The sequence below is a fragment of the Schistocerca nitens genome, chromosome 2, assembly GCF_023898315.1.
Source record: "Schistocerca nitens isolate TAMUIC-IGC-003100 chromosome 2, iqSchNite1.1, whole genome shotgun sequence".
NCBI classification, from domain to species: Eukaryota; Metazoa; Arthropoda; class Insecta; order Orthoptera; family Acrididae; genus Schistocerca; species Schistocerca nitens.
This window is the reverse complement of record NC_064615.1, coordinates 834,400,462-834,406,761: the sequence shown is the minus strand read 5'-3', so window position 1 is coordinate 834,406,761 and position 6,300 is coordinate 834,400,462.

Here is a 6,300-nt window from a genome sequence, read left to right as displayed (position 1 = left end):
CGGATAGCCCAAAGCAATCACACGATCATCGAAATATTCATTCAGGAAATTAAAGACGTCGGCCGTGCGATGTGGCCGGGCACCATCTTGCATAAACCACGAGGTGTTCGCAGTGTCGTCTAAGGCAGTTTGTACCGCCACAAATTCACGAAGAATGTCCAGATAGCGTGATGCAGTAATCGTTTCGGATCTGAAAAATGGGCCAATGATTCTTTTGGAAGAAATGGCGGCCCAGACCAGTACTTTTTGAGGATGCAGGGACGATGGGACTGCAACATGGGGCTTTTCGGTTTCCCATATGCGCCAGTTCTGTTTATTGACGAAGCCGTCCAGGTAAAAATAAGCTTCGTCAGTAAACCAAATGCTGCCCACATGCATATCGCCGTCATCAATCCTGTGCACTATATCGTTAGCGAATGTCTCTCGTGCAGCAATGGTAGCGGCGCTGAGGGGTTGCCGCTTTTGAATTTTGTATGGATAGAGGTGTAAACTCTGGCGCATGAGACGATACGTGGACGTTGGCGTCATTTGGACCGCAGCTGCAACACGGCGAACGGAAACCCGAGGCCGCTGTTGGATCACCTGCTGCACTAGCTGCGCGTTGCCCTCTGTGGTTGCCGTACGCGGTCGCCCTACCTTTCCAGCACGTTCACCCGTCACGTTCCCAGTCCGTTGAAATTTTTCAAACAGATCCTTTATTGTATCACTTTTCGGTCCTTTGGTTACATTAAACCTCTGTTGAAAACTTCGTCTTGTTGCAACAACACTGTGTTCTAGGCGGTGGAATTCCAACACCAGAAAAATCCTCTGTTCTAAGGAATAAACCATGTTGTCTACAGCACACTTGCACGTTGTGAACAGCACACGCTTACAGCAGAAAGACGACATACAGAATGGCGCACCCACAGACTGCGTTGTCTTCTATATCTTTCACATCACTTGCAGCGTCATCTGTTGTTGAAAATTGTAACTACTGTAATTTCGAAAGTTTGTTCGCCTGAAAATGTACTGTTGTCCCAAGCTTATTGCAACAAACGGTGTATTTCTATCGCTGCTCGTTTAGTTTTTATTGCCGTTTCAAATATACCGGTCATTTTTGAAACACCCTGTATATGGTTATTCTGCAATTCACACTTAAGAGCCTGGCAGAGGGATCATCGAACCATTTTCATACTACTTCTCTACCATTCCACTCTGGAATGGTGCATGGGAAAAAGGAACACCTAAATCTTTCCGTTCAACCTCTGATTTCTCTTATTTTATTACGAGGATCATTTCTCCCTATGTAGGTGGGTGTCAACAAGATATTTTCGCATTCGGAGGAGAAGGTTGGTGATTGAAATTTCGTAATTAGATCTCGCCGCAAAGAAAATCACCTTTGTTTCAGTGACTGCCACCCCAACTTGCGTATCATATCAGTGGCACTCTCACCCCCACTGCGCAATAACACGAAATGGGCTACCCTTCTTCTTTGCATTCTTTTGATGTCCTCCGTCAATCCTTCCTGGTAAGGATCCCGCACAGTGCAGCAATATTCCAGCAGAGGACGGACAAGTGTAATGTAAGCTGTCTCTTTAGTGGGTTTGTTGCATCTTCCAAGTGTTCTGCCAACAAAGCGCAGAATGACCTCTGAGCCTAGATGATAGGCATCATTTGTTCCAACGTGCACCACAATCTGTAGCTGGTAGCACCATGTTCCCTCAATGGCTGCCAGACTAGCCTTTTCGACATGTTGAATTTACCCCCCAGGCATACACACTGAATACATCGGGTGTCCTTTCCTGTCCCTTGCAGCCATTTCCTTATGGGGTATAATCTTTCACCATACATTTGAACTACCAATGATTAATAGATCCCTACCCTTAGTGTTTGCCTCCTGACACTGGAGGAAACAGGTTTCTCTAAAACAGGTGAAGTGAGTCCCACTTGGTCAGTTTCAGTTTCAGTGACATACAGCACACTTGCTGGTTAGGGGGATCAGTACAATATCCTGAGTCCTCCCTGGTCCCTATCCACCCTATACAGGATGCCTAGACCTATCATTGACACGCCACTCACAGTCAGGTGGACATGTAATGACAGATCCTGTACTTTCTGCGGAGGAGACAGGATCCACAGTACACGAGGTACCTCTGGTATAGGATATCACTGGTACACAACTCCTGGGAGCTCTTCCAACATACTGAGTCGCAGCAGCTGCCAGTCATTTGACAGTAGTCAGGGTGATATCCAGCTGCTTACAAATGTCAAACAACTCGTTCTGTATTTGAGAATAGCATTCACAGTGGGACTGCAATTTGGCTTGTTTATTGTATCACAAGGCAGTGGACAGATAACTTCAAATTGAGCCCACTGATTATATCTTAATCTATTGAGCCTAAAAGTTGCTAATTCCCTATAAGATCTGAAGCAAATGCACAAAACAAGATTTCTGTTAAGGCGACACAAAAACCTGTGGTAAAAATTACTAGTTTCCTAAAATGTTTTGATGTTAATTATAGTTGTTAGCAAACTTGCAAACACAGTTAATTTATGATAAATGCAGATAATATATAGGGCTGCTACTCTTTAAGGGAAAACTGCATGTATCACAATATGTTAATTAAAAAGTCTCCCACTGTAACTAAATCCCAAATGTCAGATTTGCTACAATTTGCTAGATTAGGTGAAGAACAATGATAGCTCCTGAAAATTCTCAAAAACACACGTTTGTTTATGTTGATGTACAACGAAATTCATGGGTGATGTATTCTTTGGCTGAATTGTAAATCACAAACAGGACCAGGCTTAGGCATGTGCAAACAGTACAATCACAGAGGGCCCTGCACTTCTACAGGCCCCGCACAGGACATTAGAAGGTATTTGAAAACTGGCACCCACAATTTTATTACTACAGTTAAATAGAGAAAATAAAATAAGGTGTTTCTGAAACTACATTTTATGTAATGTAATTCAATTATATACCCATTGTGACATGACTACGACCACTGGAGTACATCTCAGAAAATTGTGCCTTCATCAGAGTTGAGGGAATCGGGGGCTATGATACTAATGCGCTATAGTAATACCTATTGTGAACACACAACTTTTGCTCATGCATTAATTAAGAGGAATGCGATTCATTGTCTCAGCACCTCTCCGTGCCCTTTCTACTCATTGTTGTAGTTCACTCCAGTTCACGTGGTTTCGGGTGTTGTGTATGCACTCTGGGTGAAGATACAGTGTTGTTGCCTGTACTGTGAAGTTCAAAGTGCCAACAGGGAAAAGTCTTGTGAAAGGGAGAGTCAAAAATATGATTCACATGCTCAAAAGATTAAGAAAAAGCTACAACACAAATAGTTTTTGAACTCGCAAAAAGGCACTTTCGACAAATTTCTTTGACCAGCAACTACAGTTTGAATTCCATTAAATTGGAAAGATTCCCATAGCTAAGTTAGTTTTTATCATCATCATTTTAGTAATTGCCATACCTATTAAGATTCCTTCTCCAACTCATTAGTTTCCCATCACAACAGTAGGTCTGCTGTAGCCCTTTCAGACCCAAGGTTGCATTTTAGGAACTTTTGCAACGTAAAAGCCGGTCATAAATTCATTAGCAAAATAAAAATAAATTTATTTTCAGAAATTTCTAGAAATTTGGAAACTACATATTTGTGCACATTTGGCCTTTACCGCAACTTTTTTTTATGATTTACGCAATCTGTCATGTCTTCATTCTCATTTTTTTTTTATGTAACACAAGTGAAAACTGTTGGTATCTTTTGATAATCACAGGTGCACATAAAAAATTATCACATTTTGCTCTTGTTAACTGTTTGCAACATGTTGTTGCAATGTCTTGCAGATTTTAAATCATCATCAATAAGCCATTGATCAAATTTGTCCAACCTCTTACCTGTGCATAGTGAACATTATCATACATATATCTTTTGGTTTTGGTTGTCATTAAATATTCATCTACTGTTTCAGCATAATCATCAATCCCTGTATAGACATACAATTTGTGCTTTGACGAGGTATTCCCCCCCCCCCCCCCCCCCCCCGACCATCTGGGATGCAAGCAGATTGTGTATGTCACTTGTTAGAGCTTTATTTGCTTTATTGTCTTTACTGTACTGAATTCACATGTGCCACTTCCTTCATATATAAATTTGTCTCCAGGATCCAGTTAATATTTTTTACGTGCGTATGATATGCCTCCATCTGCTGATCAGACACATCAATTTCTTCCATTAATTGGATGCACTTGCTTAGAGTTGGTGTGCGAATTGAACAGTTTCTGATTTCCTGTAAACTTGTTGCCACTTGTCCTGTTTCAGTCGTGTAGCGAATGTCTACAGGCTGGAGTTTCTTGGAACAATAGTTTAGAAAGTAAGATGCTGTACTTGTAACTCTGACAACAACCTGTAACAAATGAAATAAAACTATTCCTGAAAAATATTGTGCACATATAAAATCACTGCTTTAATATATGTATGCGGTAAGGTGTATTGCTCTGTCTGATCCTCAGAAGGTGGTGACACCTGAGAAAAGGCTTCTTTCCCCAGATGTGTCATTGATTAGATTTTTCGCCATTTGCTGCCACAGCTATCACCAGAACAAGCATGTTTTGTTCCTCTAGCTGTTGCTTGTAATGTTGTTTATTTTCTCCAGGTTTTCGTTTTAATGCTGCTTCATGTCATATTTACTGTACTTGCAGTTGTGAGCAAAGTAGTATCAGAAGTATTATCATCACTACTTCAATCGACTGTATCTGATGGATATTGAAAAGCAGCGATCACAGAATCTCTCAGAGATGCTTTAATTGCATCAACAATTTTAATTTTCTTTTTCAATTAATAATAAATATTAGACAAAGTGATATTACCAAATTAATGGCAAAAAAACATCACAGGATCATATAAAATCAACTAGCTGTCAGACATGATAGATACAGGCACTGAAACAAATGAGGATATCAACACTTTGTCAAGATGCTATTGTCTTAATCTGACATTATGCCAAGATGCACAATTGTGCTTATGCTAGTATTTCGGTTTGTATCTCCATAAATTTTCAAATAAACTAACAATTTATGACATATTCACATAAAACGATCTGTTTAAAGTACAGTTATGCCATGTAAATTACTTAAACCAAACTTGTGTTGTTGCGGTCCTCAGTCCAAAGACTGGTTTGATGTAGCTCTCCATGCTACTCTATCCTGTGCAAGCCTCTTCAGCTCTGAGTAACTACTGCAACCTACATCCCTATATCCTTCTGAATCTGCTTACTGTATTCATCTCTTGGTCTTCCTCTACGATATTTACACCCCCCCCCCCCCCCCCCACTTCCCTCCAGTACTGAATTGGTGATCCCTTGATGCCTCAGAATGTGTCCTACAAACCAATCTCTTCTTGTCAGGCTGAACCACAAATTTCTCTTCTCTCCAATTCTATCCAGTACAACCTCATTTGTTAACCCATCTAATCTTCAGCATTCTCCTGTAACACCACACTTCAAAAGCTTTTGTTCTCTTTTTGTCTAAACTGTTTATCATCCATATTTCACTTCCATCCATGATTAAACTCCATACAAATACTTTCAGAAAGGACTTCCTGACGCACAAATCTATACTCGATGTTAACAAATTTCTCGTCTTCAGAAACGCTTTCCTTGCCATTGCCAGACTACATTTTATATCCTCTCTACTTTGACCATCATCAGTCATTTTGCTCCCCAAATAGCAAAACTCCTCTACTACTTTAAGTCTCTCATTTCCTAATCTAAATCCTTGAGCATCACCTGATTTAATTTGACTACATTCCATTATACTCGTTTTGCTTATGCTGATGTTAATTTATATCCTCTTTTCAAAACACTGTTGATTCATTTAAGCTGCTCTTCCAAGTCCTTGCTGTATCTTACAGAATTACAGTGTCTTCAGCAAACCTCAAAGTTTTTATTTCTTCACCTTGGAATTTTAATCCCTACACCAAATTATTCTTAGGTTTCCTTTACTGCTTGCTCAAAATACTGATTGAACAACATCAGGGATAGGCTACAGCCCTGTCTCACTCCCTTCCCAACCACAGCTTCCCTTTCGTGCCCCTTATAACTGCCATCTGGTTTCCGTACAAATTGTAAATAGCCTTTCGCTCCCTGTATTTTATCCCTGCCACCTTTAGAATTTGAAGGAGGGTATTCCAGTCAACATCGTCAAAAGCTTTCTCTAAGCCTACAAATGCTATTAGCAGGTTTGAGTTTTCTTAACCTGTTTTATATGAGAAGTCTTAGAGTCAGTACTGTTCCATGCATTCC